Below are 17,481 nucleotides of genomic sequence, written 5' to 3'. Positions count from 1 at the left end.
GCGTCCGTAATGATGCGTACAATAAATTGAACACACTTTTTGTCCTGCACGGCAAAAAGCATTTAGAGAAAAACTCTAAAAACGCTAATTTTTAGAATTTTGCCTCCCAAAACACGCAATAAAAGTGATAAAAAAAAGCATATGTACCCCAACATAATACCAATAAAAACTACAGCTCGTCTTTCAAAAAATAAGTCCTCATGGAGCTCCATCCATGGAAAAATAAAAAAGTTATAGGACTTTGAATGCAGTAATTTTAGAAAAAAATAATAATTTCCAAAAAAAAGGGTTTTTATTGTGGAAAAGTGGAAAAACCTTAAAAAGATATAAGAATTTTGGTATTGTAACCGTACCGTCCCGCAGAAAAAAATGTAGGGTGTCATTTATGCTGCATAATTAACGCTTTAAAAAAAAAAAAAATCTATGGCAGAATTGATGCGTTTTCTCCCTCCCTGCGATCATAAAAAAAATAATAAAAGTTTTACAACATAGTCTATGTACCCAAAAATGATACCAATAAAAACTACAGTTCGCCACGCAAAAAACAAGCTCTTATACGGCCGCGTCGACGGAAACATTAAAAAGTGATGGCTTTTGAAAAATGGAGATGAAAAAATACCAAAAATCATTTGGTCCTCAAAGCCAAAATAGGCCGTGTCCTTAAGGGGTTAAAGGAGCCTCAGTCTGTCTTTGTGTGTAGAGACCAACAGGAGTAAAGCATGCCTTGACTAAACCCAAAGTGGACTCTGAGGGTTAGATAGGGTACAAGTATGATTGTGAGGAGTCACAGGCCAGTAATCATGCAAGACGGAAGCAGGGTTCTCCCACATTAAGTCACTCGGATTAGGCTGTCGACAGATACTGTATATACACAAGAGTTCCCCTGGCTTGTACAGAGGTATACATGTTGGAGATATTTGGAAATACTGTGATATGCGGTAAAGTTTGGCTGTAATCTGTTACTAAATGTTCAGTAAGTTTCTAGCTTCTGTTTTCACAACCTTCCGACTTCTTACTTGTTTGTCCTGCACTGAACACCTCAGTGACCCAACTGCAGGAAACTGGCGTCACAAGCAGGGCCACAACCCTCATCATCCATGAACTTTGATTGAGTCCTGACAGGGAGGGAGTGCAACTAGCAAGCTGCCCCTCACTCTGGCCTGCTGCAGACTGGCGTCATTAACGACAACCACCATCATCCAACATTACTACTTTCATTTATAGCATAGCAGACGGTAGATTTATAGCATAGTCAGAGTAGATGATGATGATTATCCGTTCAGTCGCATCTGACCTTCAGTTACTCTATGGATCAATGTTCTGTCTTTCTCCGCTTCTTTCAATTCCGCGATTGACATGTTCGTGGTGGCCTTCATTGTATCTAGCCATTTTGTTCTTTGTCATCCTGATCTCTTTCCTCTGACCTTGCCGAGCATCAGTACTGTTTCCAGTGAGTTCGCAAGCATCACGTGGCCAAAAAAAGAGAGCCGCTGTTTGATGATTTTGCCCTCTAGTGATATTATCGGTTTGACGCAATCACAGATAGCCACTGTGAACCCAAGCTGATACACATCCCTCCCGCTCGCTGCAACAATGAGAGTAGGGATCCTCAAGGCGCATGCGTAGTATACTGCAGACGACTCAGTAAGTAAAGAAGAGCTGCGGTGCGTAGGCGCGGGAGGGTTTGTTACGGCACCTGCGCAGGATTATAGTGAAGAAGAGGAATCAGTATGCATGACAATCAAGAACAGGCGCGGTGCTGAGGAAATATCAGACTGTTTTTAATTAGTTTTAATACAGCACAGGAAAACTTCATAAACAGATTGTAAAGGTACTGGGACACAGATAACAGAACTAATGAAAGATAAGGAAATCTGGTTAGCAGCGCTGTTAGCTGACAGTTCCCTTTAATTAGTAGCACTGAAAAAAACAACTTGTACTGCAAACAATGAGTGCTCATCTGACTATGTCACTGGAAAAAAAAAAGAAAAGTTCTGGCTCTTGATAAGCGGGGATGGAAAAAAATGTCAGGTTCTTAAGGGGTTAACAGACACAGTTAAGGGCTAATGCCCACGGTTCTATTACATAGTAACATAGTATGTAAGGCCGAATGAAGACAATGTCCATCTATTTCAGCCTGTTACTCCCTAATGGTAATCAGACTGAGGCCTTAGTCAGACGGGCGTTTTTAGCCGCGATTTGCGCATGCGCATGCGTCCGGCGATTTTATAAAACCATTGCTTTGCAATGGTATTGGACACATGAGCGCTTTTTATGCGCTCGTCCGATAAATTATAGAACAAAAAATCGCAGATCGCACCTATCTGCGATCTGCGATTCCTGTTCTCTTCTTTATATGCGCTCAATGGGGCCGGCGGCAGCAGCGCCGACCCCATTGAGAACATATAGAAGAGAAATCATTCTTCTCTGCCACAGCTGTAACAGCTGTGGCAGAGAAGAACGATGTTTGCCAATTGAATTCAATGGAGCCGGCAATACAGCCGTCTCCATTGAAAGCAATGGGCTGCCGGACAGCGCTGGATGAATTGTCGGGAAGGGCTTAAATATATAAGCCCTTCCCTGCAATTCATCCAGAAAAGTGTTAAAATAAAAAATATATATGTACTGACCTGCTCCCGGCAGCCGGAGATCCGCACGGCCCTTCCCGACAATTCATCCCACACTCGCCCGCAGCGCATTGCTTTCAATGGAGACGGCTGTATTGCCGGCTCCATTGAATGCAATGCGCTGGACAGCTCCAGCCCGTTTCTAATGAAACGCGGCTAGAAGCAGATTTTCGGGCGATTTTTGGGCCGGTTTTTCGGCGCCGGTCACGCGATTTGCGCATGCGCATCCGTCATGCGCTGCGCGAATCGCGCAAAAAAAACGCCCGTGTGACTAAGGCCTAAGATTTATATCCTGCAATATCCTTCTGCTCTAGAAAGGCATCTAGTCCCCTCTTAAACTCCTCTATGGATTTTGCCATCACCACATCCTTAGGCAGAGAGTTCCACAGTCTCCCTGCTCTAACAGTAAAGTATAGAGATGAGTGATTGTACTCGTTTAGGGCTATTTCGCAATCGAGCATCGCTTTTTTCGAGTAACTGCCTACTCGGGTGAAAAGATTCGGGGGGCGCCGGGGGTGAGCGGGGGGTTGCAGAGGGGAGTGGGGGGGGGGAGAGAACTCCCCCGTGTTCCCCACTGCTACCCCCCGCTCCACCACGCTACCCCGCGCCCCCGAATGTTTTCACCCGTGTAGGCAGTTACTCGAAAAAAGCGATGCTCGATTGCGAAATCGCCCTAAGCGAGTACGTTCGCTCATCTCTAGTAAAGAACCCTTTTCTGTGATGGTGAAGAAACCTGCTTTCTTCTAGACGTAGCGGATGTCCTCTTGTTACCCTTGCAGTCCTGGGTATAAACAGATCATGGGAGAGATCCTTGTATTGTCCCCTCATGTATTTATACATGGTTATTTGTTCGCCCCTTAACCGTCTTTTTTTCCAGGGTAAATAATCCCAATTTTGATGCCTCTCTGGGTATTCCAGTTCTCTCATTCCATGTATTAGTTTAGTCGCTCTTCTTTGAACCCCCTCCAGCACTGTAACATCCTTTCTGAGCACCGGTGACCTGAACTGTATGCAGTATTCCATGTGAGGCCTGACAAGTGCCTTATATAGTGGGGGGATAATGCTCTCATCCTTCGCCCATATACCTCTTTTAATACACCCCAAGACTTTATTAGCCTTTGCTGCAGCTGACTGGCATTGGTTACTCCAGTTTAGTCTACAGTCCACTAGTACCCCCACGTCTTTTTCCATATCACTTTTCCCTAGCAGTACCCCATTTAGTGTATATTGGTGACATCCATTTCTTCTGTCCATGTGCATAACCTTACATTTATCAACATTGAACTTCATTTGCCATTTTCCTGCCCAAGCCCCCGGCTTATCCAGGTCCATTTGTAGCCGTACATTGTCCTCCGTTGTATTAATTATATTGTATAATTTTGTGTCATCTGCAAATATTAATATTTTACTATGCACTCCCTCTATCAGGACGTTGCACAGAATGGGGCATTGAACCTAATAGCTCAATGTTCACGCTGTGGAGTTCCGCAGCGTAAAATAACCAGCGGCATGTCCTATTTGCTGCTGTAGCATGGCGAAAATATTGCATGAATATGCGGCCCCACCCACCGCTGGTCATGTGATCTGACTCTGCCGGAGCGTTATGCACTGTACTGCGCATGCGCGCTGGCCCTGCATGCGGGACACGGACGGAGGATCCGGAGTGGTAAGTATGGGCGTTTTCGGGGGCGCCGCGGCGGACTCCGCTGTAATATTCCACTGGAATAGTCCATTACGGCCGTGGGCATGAGCCCTAAAGATAACGGACGGACTAGAAACCCCCTGTGCCCTCAGTTGCTATGGAATACTGACGAACCTCTAGCCAGACAGCAGCCATGTGCGTACAGGACCTGTGATGATGTCACCATCATATGATTAGGGGCAGAGAATATAACTCCCTCACTGGGGATAAAGGACTTTTGATGACATGCATGGACAGACAGGTATTCATTAGTACAGTTAGTCCCCTACTTGCAGGTTCCAGGAGCCCGCTCGCAAGTCCATTTGTTCGCAAGTCCGAACAAATGGTTGTATGGAGGGGACCGCGGGTGGATCCCGCTCCATACAACGTCGGGTGCAGGCTGTTCTTACAGCGGACACCCGGCGGCAGCAGTTCCGATGAGCCGCATCGCTCGTCGGAACTGTTAACACTTTAAATACCGCGGCTTGTCGGAACTGCTGCCGCCGGGTGCCCACTGTAAGAAACAGCTGGCACTCGACGTTCAGGGGGCCCGTACAGTGTCCTGCGATGAGATCGCGGGACGCTGTGTGGTTGCTAGGCAGCCGGGGACCTCCTGAAAGGCCTCAGGGCTGCCTATGCAGAGTGCCTATCAAGTGCACGGCTTGATAGGCACTCTGCATAGGCAGCCCTGGGGCGTTTCAGAATGCCCACAGCTGCCTAGCAACCGCACAGCGTCCCTCGATCTGACCGGACAGGATTCTATCAGGCTTGATAGAAGCTTGTCCAGTCCCTGCACAGTATGATGTCATGCCATAGCATGACATCATACTGTGCCATAGCATTACATCATACTGTGCAGGACAGATAGTTCGTATCTTGTGAAATTCGTAAATCGAACGTTCACAAGTAGGGGACTATCTGTAGTTTGACTAGTAGCTTAGGATCAGTACGCTGCCAGCAACAAGCAGCTGCATATAATACATGTGAGGATTTGTATTCTCTCTGCTGCCACCTGCAGTCAGCTCGCAGTAATTAAACTATAGAAAGCCTAGCAGCTTAGGATCAGTACACTGCCACCTACGGGCAGCTGCAGGTAAAGCATGTGATATTTCCTATTCTCTCTGCTGCCACGTGCAGACATCTCGCTGTATTCACACTATAGGAAGCCTAGCAGCTTTGGATCAGTACACTGCTTCCTATAGTCAGCTGCAGGTAATACATGTGATTGTTTATCACTGTAATTACACTATAGGAAGCCTTGCAGCTTAGAATCAGTACACTGCCACCTACAGGTGGCTGCAAGTAATACATGTGATGGTTTAATTATATTCTCTCTGCTGGCACCTGCAGGCAGTTCACTGTATTGACACTATAGGAAGCCTATCAGCTTTGGATCAGCACACTGCCACCTGTTGGCAACTGCAGGTAATACATGTGTTGGTTTATATTCTCTCTGCTTCTATCTGCAGGCAGCTCACTGTAATTACACTGCTAGTAACTATTAGGAAATTATAGCACCAGTGTTTTTGGTGGCACAATGCGCCACTTACTAATATAATATAGTGAAAGGGATTGGAGTTGTAGGCACACGGCTGCTGGTTTAGGACCTGTTATGACGTCAAACACACACACAGCTCTGCTACATGCACGTCTCACACACACAGCTCTGCTATGTGCCCATCACACACAGCTCTGCTAAATGCACATCACACACAGCTCTGCTATATGCACGTCACACACAGCTCTGCTAAAAGCATGTCATACACACACAGCTCTACCACATGCACATTACAGACTCTGCTACATACATTCTTCATCCCATACAACAGGGATCAGAAGCAGCACAGCAGAGTCCTGCACACACTGATCACCTTCTGGTCAAGTGACCTCAGACTCCTCCACACATGGGACTAATCACACGACAGTGACATCATCACAGGTCCTGTAAGCACACGACTGCTGTCTGGCTCTACAGGTTTTTAATGAAATGAAGGACCTGTGATGACATAACTGTCATGTGATCAGGAGCGGAGGTCAGGGTGTGAATGATTGATCACATAATGGTGACATCATCACAGGTCTTGTAAGCACATGGTTGTTTGGGTTGGCTGATTCACAAATGTTGATGAAAATGTTAATATGCGTCTGGCCCGCATATTAACACATTCTGCCGCAGCTCTACAGCGCGGCCTATTCAGCCAATCAGCTGGCTGGAATCGGCATCACGTGACTCAGCGGCGTGCCCGCGCATTGCCGTGCACGATGAGCTGTGCCCGCGCGTCACGTGGGCTGTGACGTCACCGAGCCTTGCATTTGCCCGCGGATTTTGAACAGTATTGATCTACGGAGGAAGCAAGCTGATGGTTGGAGCCTTTTCCCCAATTTACAAGATGGGAGAGTAAGATTTGTGCTCTACGTGTGGTGAGTACCCACCTGAGATTTGTGCGCTGTGCGCTACGTGTGGAGACGCGGTTACCTGAGATTTGTGCGCTGCTACGTGTGGAGACGCGGTTACCTGAGATTTGTGCGCTGTGCGCTACGTGTGGAGACGCGGTTACCTGAGATTTGTGCGCTGCTACGTGTGGAGACGCGGTTACCTGAGATTAATGCGCCGCGCGCTATGTGTGGAGACGCGGTCACCTGAGACTTGTGCGCTGTGCGCTGCTACGTGTGGAGACGCGGTTACCTGAGATTAATGCGCCGTGCGCTACGTGTGGAGACGCGGTCACCTGAGATTTGTGCGCTGTGCGCTGCTACGTGTGGAGACGCGGTTACCTGAGATTAATGCGCCGCGCGCTACGTGTGGAGACGCGGTCACCTGAGATTTGTGCGCTGCTACGTGTGGAGACGCGGTTACCTGAGATTAATGCGCCGTGCGCTACGTGTGGAGACGCGGTCACCTGAGATTTGTGCGCTGTGCGCTGCTACGTGTGGAGACGCGGTTACCTGAGATTAATGCGCCGCGCGCTACGTGTGGAGACGCGGTCACCTGAGATTTGTGCGCTGCTACGTGTGGAGACGCGGTTACCTGAGATTAATGCGCCGTGCGCTACGTGTGGAGACGCGGTCACCTGAGATTTGTGCGCTGTGCGCTGCTACGTGTGGAGACGCGGTTACCTGAGATTAATGCGCCGCGCGCTACGTGTGGAGACGCGGTCACCTGAGATTTGTGCGCTGCTACGTGTGGAGACGCGGTTACCTGAGATTAATGCGCCGTGCGCTACGTGTGGAGACGCGGTCACCTGAGATTTGTGCGCTGTGCGCTACGTGTGGAGACGCGGTTACCTGCGATTTGTGCGCTACGTGTGGAGAAGCGATCACCTGAGATTTGTGCGCTGTGCGCTACGTGTGGAGACGCGGTCACCTGAGATTTGTGCGCTGTGCGCTATGCTGTGCGCTACGTGTGGAGACGCGGTCACCTAAGATTTGTGCGCTGTGCGCTGCTACGTGTGGAGACGCGGTTACCTGAGATCAATGCGCTGTGCGCTACGTGTGGAGACGCGGTCACCTGAGATTTGTGCGCTGTGCGCTATGCTGTGCGCTACGTGTGGAGACGCGGTCACCTAAGATTTGTGCGCTGTGCGCTGCTACGTGTGGAGACGCGGTTACCTGAGATCAATGCGCTGTGCGCTACGTGTGGAGACGGTGTCACCTGAGATTTGTGCGCTACGTGTGGAGACGCGGTCACCTGAGATTTGTGCGCTGTGCGCTATGCTGTGCGCTACGTGTGGAGACGCGGTCACCTGAGATTTGTGCGCTGTGCGCTACGTGTGGAAACGTGGTCACCTGAGATTTGTGCGCTGCTACGTGTGGAGACGCGGTTACCTGAGATTAATGCGCTGTGCGCTACGTGTGGAGACGGTGTCACCTGAGATGTGCGCTACGTGTGGAGACGCAGTCACCTGAGATTTGTCCGCCGTGCGCTACGTGTGGAGACGCGATCACCTGAGATTTGTGCGCCGTGCGCTACGTGTGGAGACGTGGTCACCTGAGATTTGTGCGCTGTGCGCTACGTGTGGAGACAACACCCAAGATTTGTGCGCTACGTGTGGTGAGTACGTCACCTGAGATTTGCGCGACGCCACCTGGCGCAACCTGTCTTTTTTTGCAGATTTGTGCGCCTTATTGCAAAATTACGTGTGGAGAGGATCCTGACGTTTGGACGCGTTTCGAGAAGAATTTCGCTTCGCTCGGACACCATCTGACATCACTCAGCGAGGTAAGCTGCTGCATCTGCCCAAATTTTCATCGCGTGCATCTGCTCATATGCGCATATTTGGCGCATATTTGCAGGTGTTCGCTTGCATCTGCTGATATGCGCATATTTGGCGCATATTTGCCGGTTTTCTCCTGCATCACCTGATATGTGCATATTTTCTGGTTTTTGCTTGCATGTGGTGATATGCTCTCCGTTTTCCACAGGACGACTCGTGTGGAGAGTAACCTGACATTTGGCTACGTTTTGTACAACGTACGGAACCGGAGATTGGCGTTTTAGGTGCTGATCTCACATTTGCCCCCCGCCTTTTGGAGAGGACGACTCTTCTGGAGAGGAATTTCGCTTCGCTCGGACACCACCTGACGTCACTCGGCGAGGTAAGCGGCTGCATCTGCCAAATTTTTCATTGCTTGCATCTGCTCATATGTACATGCAGGCGTGTATGTGTGCAGGCGTGTATGTGTGCATGTATGTGTGCAGGCGTGTATGTGTGCATGCATGTGTATGTGTGCATGCGTGTGAACGTAATGCATGCGCGTATGTATGCATGTGTACGTAATGCATGCGTGTGTGTGCATGCATGCAGGTGTGTATGTGTGTATGTATGCATGCGTGCGTGTATACGTGCGTGCATGCGTGTGTGTATACGTGCGTGCATGTGTGCGTGTATACGTACGTGCATGTATGCATGTGTGCATGCATGTGTGTATACGTGCATGCGTGCATGCATGTGTGTATACGTGCGTGCGTGCATGCATGCGTGTATACGTGCATGCGTGCATGCATGTGTGTATACGTGCGTGCGTGCATGCATGCGTGTATACGTGCATGCATGCGTGTATACGTGCATGCATACGTGCGTGTATACGTGCATGCATGCATGTATGCGTGTATACATGCGTGCGTGCATGTATACATGCGGGCGTGCATGCCTGTGTATACATGCGTGCCTGCCTGTATGTATGTATGTATGTCTAATTCTTCTGTCCAGGTTGGGGGAGTAGTGGTCATTGTAAGTGGGTTGAGCGTATCTAGGAATCAGTAATACTGGTGGGATGTGACTGTTAACCTGCTGATTTCTCGTCATTTCCTGCAGATCTGACGTCCTTGAGAACGGGAAGGCTGGCAGACAGTGAAGAGACCCTCGACGTTCAGCAATCTTGAAACCCTTCTTTTTATGAACTGTTTTTTTCCCAGTGACTCTCTTTTTTTAGATACGCTTTTTCTTTAAAAGAATTATGACGGAGGATCCTGAAAAACTGCGCAATATTTTACTGCGATGCAGTAAACAGAAAAGACCCATGAACACAGCGGCCTTTTGTCTATATCACGGAATGAACCTTGGTGTAACATCCACACTAGCAATAAAGTATAAAATCTGAATTGGGTGGAGTCTGTCTGGTTTTCACTATACGTTGCAGTTGGTGGTGTGCCCTGTCCTGCTCCTGATGCAGTTGGCGGTGTGCCCTGTCCTGCTCCTGATGCAGTTGGCGGTGTGCCCTGTCCTGCTCCTGATGCAGTTGGCGGTGTGCCCTGTCCTGCTCCTGATGCAGTTGGCGGTGTGCCCTGTCCTGCTCCTGATGCAGTTGGCGGTGTGCCCTGTCCTGCTCCTGATGCAGTTGGCGGTGTGCCCTGTCCTGCTCTTGATGCAGTTGGCGGTGCGCCCTGTCCTGCTCCTGATGCAGTTGGCGGTGCGCCCTGTCCTGCTCCTGATGCAGTTGGCGGTGCGCCCTGTCCTGCTCCTGATGCAGTTGGCGGTGCGCCCTGTCCTGCTCCTGATGCAGTTGGCGGTGCGCCCTGTCCTGCTCCTGATGCAGTTGGCGGTGCGCCCTGTCCTGCTCCTGATGCAGTTGGCGGTGCGCCCTGTCCTGCTCCTGATGCAGTTGGCGGTGCGCCCTGTCCTGCTCCTGATGCAGTTGGCGGTGCGCCCTGTCCTGCTCCTGATGCAGTTGGCGGTGCGCCCTGTCCTGCTCCTGATGCAGTTGGCGGTGCGCCCTGTCCTGCTCCTGATGCAGTTGGCGGTGCGCCCTGTCCTGCTCCTGATGCAGTTGGCGGTGCGCCCTGTCCTGCTCCTGATGCAGTTGGCGGTGCGCCCTGTCCTGCTCTTGATGCAGTTGGCGGTGCGCCCTGTCCTGCTCCTGATGCAGTTGGCGGTGCGCCCTGTCCTGCTCCTGATGCAGTTGGCGGTGCGCCCTGTCCTGCTCCTGATGCAGTTGGCGGTGCGCCCTGTCCTGCTCCTGATGCAGTTGGCGGTGCGCCCTGTCCTGCTCCTGATGCAGTTGGCGGTGCGCCCTGTCCTGCTCCTGATGCAGTTGGCGGTGCGCCCTGTCCTGCTCCTGATGCAGTTGGCGGTGCGCCCTGTCCTGCTCCTGATGCAGTTGGCGGTGTGTCCTGTCCTGCTCCTGATGCAGTTGGCGGTGTGCCCTGTCCTGCTCCTGATGCAGTTGGCGGTGTGCCCTGTCCTGCTCCTGATGCAGTTGGCGGTGTGCCCTGTCCTGCTCCTGATGCAGTTGGCGGTGTGCCCTGTCCTGCTCCTGATGCAGTTGGCGGTGTGCCCTGTCCTGCTCCTGATGCAGTTGGCGGTGTCTGTTATGTGGCATGTGTATGACTCCTGTTCTGTGGTGTGGCTCCTCGGATCTGCTAGGGCCCAGTTCTTAAGATCGCTGGGCCGCCCTCTTACTCGGCTGATGTCCCCGCTTAGGTAGGGCCACTGTCATCCTCCCTGTAGCACAGGCTTGGTTGCCTGGATACTGTGTGACTCTCCTGTGTTCCCTGTGTGCGTGTATACTACTAGACTACCACTCCTTTGGTCACAATCGTGTGGGCCCTCTGCTTTATCTGCTCACACGATTGTAACAGTCTGTTCAGAAAGCCACTGACTACTTCTTTCTTTTTGGGCCCAGTTGTGCATACAGACATAACATAAGGGCCACACTGTGTATACTTGTGAACACGAGACAAAACAGGGGTATCCATTTCGGAGGTTCAATCCTCCTTTTGATGCGCAATATAGAAAAAAAAGGTCTTGAAAAGGACATGTTTTCTAAAAATTAAATATTATTTGGTCTCCTAAATTGCATTAATTCCTAAAAATAAATGTGGGGTCAAAATACTCCTGACCCTCTCAGAGAATACATTAAGGGGTGCAGTTTTTAAAATGTGGTAATTTGTAAGGGTATCTATCATTATGACTAAGGATGAGCGAGTATACTCGGTAAGGCACTACTCGTTCGAGTAATGTGCCTTAAACGAGTATCTCCCTGCTCGTCCTTAAAGATTCGGGGGCCGCCGCGGGGGAGAGCGGGGAGGAACGGAGGGGAGATCTTCCTCTCCCCTGCGACTCACCTGTCAGCTGCAGCGGTCCCCGAATCTTTATGGACCAGCAGGGAGATACTCGTCTAAGGCACATTACTCGAACGAGTAGTGCCTTAGCGAGTGTACTCGCTCATCCTTAATTATGACACCTAGCAGCCTTTGCAAACTTGGATTGGTGGAGGAAAACTAAGTGTTCCTCAAAATTCTGAAAAGTAATGTTAAATTTGTACGTCTCCTAAATGGAAAAAATAAATTTACAAAAGTTTTAAACCGTGCATCCAGAATAAAGTGAACAGATGGAAATCTATATGTGAGCAGAGATTTGTACAGTATGTTTGCACTTATTTTATATATGACATTTGACAATGTGAAAAAATGAAAATTCAAAATTGTGCAAAGTAGCAATTTTAATAAATATACACAACTTTTAACAGTCCTTTTTTACTACCTAACAGAAGTACAACAAGGGGAAGAAAAAAACGTCAGTCACTTGGATATGCAAAACCTTTACGGACTTATGATATGTCAAGTGACACATGTAAAGTTCCAAATTTTCGGTCTGTCATTAAGGCGCAAACAGGCTTGTTCTCTAAGGGGATAAATAGCTTAGTGTATAAACTGTGAACCGACTAACGAGGGACAGTGAGCAGCATCACATGCATCGTACTGCTCCATCAGATCCTGATGATGTATTTCCATAGCAGGTGATGGGCCATTTCCAGCTTTTAAGCGTCCTCCGGAGCCAACATCTGGGAACTTCTGGCTCTCTGGTGATTCAACTCTGTGGTTGCGAGCACCGGAAACGGTTAGCACAGTGCAAGATTCTGACCAAAACGTATCAGCTGACCTATAACGAGGAAGAAAAAAAAAAATAACCCTGCCTGCAATTGGCTTAATTCCGTGGGTTTTCCTAGTTCTTGCACTGTCCCTGCTTTTCTTCACTCCTACTTTAATAGATAAAGACATCGTATTTGGACAATTGGTATGTTTCTCCGAAGGTTTGTTCAGTTAGTGCAGATTAGGTGCAGTATTGGGATGGAACCGGTACGTGTGCTAAAAAAAGGAATTAAATGCTCAAATCTAATGGAATGTCTTTTTCGGCCAATAAGACGAATTTAACACAGCAAGTGTGTGTGTGAGAGAGAGGGGGTGGCTGAGTAAGTGGGTGAGCATACATGCATGTATACATACATACATACATGCACGCATACAGGCACGCACGCATACAGGCACGTACGCATACAGGCACGCACGCATGTACGCATACAGGCACGCACGCACGTACGCATACAGGCACGCACGCACGCATACAGGCACGTACGCATACAGGCATGTACGCATGCACGCAGGCATGTACGCACGCAGGCACGCATGCATGTACGCACGCAGGCACGCATGCATGTACGCACGCAGGCACGCACGCATGTACGCATGTACGCACACAGGCACGCACACAGGCATGCATGCCTGTACGCATACAGGCATGCATGTACATATGAGCAGATGCAAACAATGAAAAATTTGGCAGATGCAGCAGCTTACCTCGCCGAGTGACGTCAGGTGGTGTCCGAGCGAAGCGAAATTCCTCTCCACACGAGTCGTCCTGTGGAAAACGGAGAGCATATCACCACATGCAAGCAAAAACCAGCAAATATGCACATATCAGGTGATGCAGGAGAAAACCGGCAAATATGCGCCAAGTATGCGCATATCAGCAGATGCAAGCGAACACCTGCAAATATGCGCCAAGTATGCGCATATGAGCAGATGCACGCGATGAAAATTTGGGCAGATGCAGCAGCTTACCTCGCTGAGTGATGTCAGATGGTGTCCGAGCGAAGCGAAATTCTTCTCGAAACGCGTCCAAACGTCAGGATCCTCTCCACACGTAATTTTGCAATAAGGCGCACAAATCTGCAAAAAAAGACAGGTTGCGTCAGATGGCGTCGCGCAAATCGCAGGTGACCGCGTCTCCACACATAGCGCACAGCGCACAAATCTCAGGTGACCGCGTCTCCACACGTATCGCACAGCGCACAAATCTCAGGTGACCGCGTCTCCACACGTAGCAGCGCACAGCGCACAAATCTCAGGTGACCGCGTCTCCACACGTAGCGCACAGCGCACAAATCTCAGGTGACCGCGTCTCCACACGTAGCAGCGCACAGCGCACAAATCTCAGGTGACCGCGTCTCCACACGTAGCACACAGCATAGCGCACAAATCTCAGGTGACCGCGTCTCCACACGTAGCGCACAGCATAGCGCACAAATCTCAGGTGACCGCGTCTCCACACGTAGCGCACAGCGTACAAATCTCAGGTGGCCGCGTCTCCACACGTAGCAGCGCACAAATCTCAGGTGACCGCGTCTCCACACGTAGCAGCGCACAAATCTCAGGTGACGGCGTCTCCACACGTAGCGCACAGCATAGCGCACAAATCTCAGGTGACCGCGTCTCCACACGTAGCGCACAGCGTAGCGCACGGCGCATTAATCTCAGGTAACCGCGTCTCCACACGTAGCAGCGCACAGCGCACAAATCTCAGGTGGCCGCGTCTCCACACGTAGCAGCACACAGCGCACAAATCTCAGGTGACCGCGTCTCCACACGTAGCGCACAGCATAGCGCACAGCGCACAAATCTCAGGTGACCGCGTCTCCACACGTAGCGCACAGCGCACAAATCTCAGGTGACCGCGTCTCCACACATAGCAGCGCACAAATCTCAGGTGACCGCGTCTCCACACGTAGCGCACAGCATAGCGCACAGCGCACAAATCTCAGGTGACCGCGTCTCCACACGTAGCGCACAGCGTAGCGCACAGCGCACAAATCTCAGGTGACGGCGTCTCCACACGTAGCAGCGCACAGCGCACAAATCTCAGGTGACCGCGTCTCCACACGTAGCACACAGCATAGCGCACAGCGCACAAATCTCAGGTGACCGCGTCTCCACACGTAGCAGCGCACAGCGCACAAATCTCAGGTGACCGCGTCTCCACACGTAGCGCACAGCATAGCGCACAAATCTCAGGTGACCGCGTCTCCACACGTAGCGCACAGCATAGCGCACAAATCTCAGGTGACTGCGTCTCCACACGTAGCGCACAGCATAGCGCACAGCGCACAAATCTCAGGTGACCGCGTCTCCACACGTAGCAGCGCACAGCGCACAAATCTCAGGTGACCACGTCTCCACACGTAGCGCACAGCGTAGCGCACGGCGCGTTAATCTCAGGTAACCGCGTCTCCACACGTAGCGCACAGCGCACAAATCTCAGGTGACCGCGTCTCCACACGTAGCGCACAGCATAGCGCACAAATCTCAGGTGACCGCATCTCCACACGTAGCGCACAGCATAGCGCACAGCGCACAAATCTCAGGTGACCGCGTCTCCACACGTAGCAGCGCACAGCGCACAAATCTCAGGTGACCGCGTCTCCACACGTAGTGCACAGCATAGCGCACAAATCTCAGGTGACCGCGTCTCCACACGTAGCGCACAGCATAGCGCACAGCGCACAAATCTCAGGTGACCGCGTCTCCACACGTAGCGCACAGCGTAGCGCACAAATCTCAGGTGACCGTGTCTCCACACCTAGCAGCGCACAGCGCACAAATCTCAGGTGACCGCGTCTCCACACGTAGCGCACAGCATAGCGCACAAATCTCAGGTGACCGCGTCTCCACACGTAGCGCACAGCATAGCGCACAGCGCACAAATCTCAGGTGACCGCGTCTCCACACGTAGCAGCGCACAGCGCACAAATCTCAGGTGACCACGTCTCCACACGTAGCGCACAGCGTAGCGCACGGCGCGTTAATCTCAGGTAACCGCGTCTCCACACGTAGCGCACAGCGCACAAATCTCAGGTGACCGCGTCTCCACACGTAGCGCACAGCATAGCGCACAAATCTCAGGTGACCGCGTCTCCACACGTAGCGCACAGCATAGCGCACAGCGCACAAATCTCAGGTGACCGCGTCTCCACACGTAGCAGCGCACAGCGCACAAATCTCAGGTGACCGCGTCTCCACACGTAGTGCACAGCATAGCGCACAAATCTCAGGTGACCGCGTCTCCACACGTAGCGCACAGCATAGCGCACAGCGCACAAATCTCAGGTGACCGCGTCTCCACACGTAGCGCACAGCGTAGCGCACAAATCTCAGGTGACCGTGTCTCCACACCTAGCAGCGCACAGCGCACAAATCTCAGGTGACGGCGTCTCCACACGTAGCGCACAGCATAGCGCACAAATCTCAGGTGACCGCGTCTCCACACGTAGCGCACAGCGTAGCGCACGGCGCATTAATCTCAGGTAACCGCGTCTCCACACGTAGCAGCGCACAGCGCACAAATCTCAGGTGACCGCGTCTCCACACGTAGCGCACAGCGTAGCGCACAAATCTCAGGTAACCGCGTCTCCACACGTAGCGCACAGCGCACAAATCTCAGGTGGGTACTCACCACACGTAGAGCACAAATCTTACTCTCCCATCTTGTAAATTGGGGAAAAGGCTCCAACCATCAGCTTGCTTCCTCCGTAGATCAATACTGTTCAAAATCCGCGGGCAAATGCAAGGCTCGGTGACGTCACAGCCCACGTGACGCGCGGGCACAGCTCATCGTGCACGGCAATGCGCGGGCACGCCGCTGAGTCACGTGATGCCGATTCCAGCCAGTTGATTGGCTGAATCGGCCGCGCTGTAGAACTGCGGCAGAATGTGTTAATATGCGTCCAGCCCTGCAGGTTTTTAATGAAATGAAGGACCTGTGATTACATCCTTGTCATGTGATCAGGGGCAGAGGTCAGAGCCCAGGTGACTGATCACATGACGGTGACCTCATCACAGGTCCTGTAAGCACACGGCTGGTGTTAGGCTCTACATAATAATAAACTTTATTTGTATAGCGCCAACATATTCCGCAGCGCTTACATAGACAGGGGGGATACAGAAAGACAATACAAATATTACAGAACCGCGGTTACATAGTAATCAGCTGATGGAAACAATAGGGGTGCGGGTCCTGCTCCAACGAGCTTACATACTACAAGTAATGGGGTGATACAGAAGGTAAAGGGCTGGAGATGTGCGCAGTATGGTGAGGTGGAGAGTGAGGGATGCTATACACACAGACAATGGTCGGACATTTAGCCGTGTGACGGCAGAATCGGTATGACTGCAGGGGCAGTTCATGGTGGCTGGCAAGGATTGCAGTCAGTAGGTCAGGGAGCATGTTATCAGGCAGAGTACAGAGGGGTTTATTTAGGGAATACGGTATGCCTCCCTGAAGAGGTGCGTTTTTAGAGCACGCCTGAAGTTTTGTCCTGGATTGCTCGGGTAGCCTTTGGTAATGCGTTCCAGAGGATCGGTGCTGCTCTAGAGAAGTCTTGAAGGTGAGAATGAGAGGTCTGAATTACATCGAGGCCTGCATGACGCTATTGCAGGACAGAGATACTTACAGTAGACTAATGTCAGACCCAGCATTGCCAATAGGGCCTTTGCATCAAAATTGGTCGGGCCTGCTGCTCTGGAGTTTTTAGTCCCCAAACATCCGATGATCGCAACTTTTTACATACTTCCCAAAGTCCACAAGGGACTGAATTCGCTACGCAGGCATCCATTTGTAT

General features: G+C 51.0%; 2 long non-coding RNA genes across 2 annotated transcripts; one reads left to right on the top strand and one right to left on the bottom strand.

Annotated features, from left to right (window-relative positions):
* Positions 1 to 8,278: 8,278 nt before the first annotated feature.
* On the top strand, positions 8,279 to 9,910 carry LOC136631628 (uncharacterized). The gene is made up of 3 exons (XR_010793072.1): positions 8,279 to 8,527; positions 8,731 to 8,904; positions 9,624 to 9,910. It is a non-coding gene; the product is annotated as an uncharacterized lncRNA (long non-coding RNA).
* Positions 9,911 to 12,393: 2,483 nt separating this feature from the next.
* On the bottom strand, positions 12,394 to 13,774 carry LOC136631627 (uncharacterized). Its single transcript, XR_010793071.1, has 3 exons — positions 13,649 to 13,774; positions 13,385 to 13,445; positions 12,394 to 12,689 (listed from the first exon to the last, which is right to left on the bottom strand). It is a non-coding gene; the product is annotated as an uncharacterized lncRNA (long non-coding RNA).
* Positions 13,775 to 17,481: the final 3,707 nt, after the last annotated feature.

This window comes from Eleutherodactylus coqui, chromosome 6 (assembly GCF_035609145.1).
Source record: "Eleutherodactylus coqui strain aEleCoq1 chromosome 6, aEleCoq1.hap1, whole genome shotgun sequence".
In the NCBI taxonomy this organism is placed as follows: domain Eukaryota; kingdom Metazoa; phylum Chordata; class Amphibia; order Anura; family Eleutherodactylidae; genus Eleutherodactylus; species Eleutherodactylus coqui.
The sequence above is the reverse complement of the archived record's forward strand: the minus strand, read 5'-3'. Positions and strand labels throughout refer to the sequence as shown.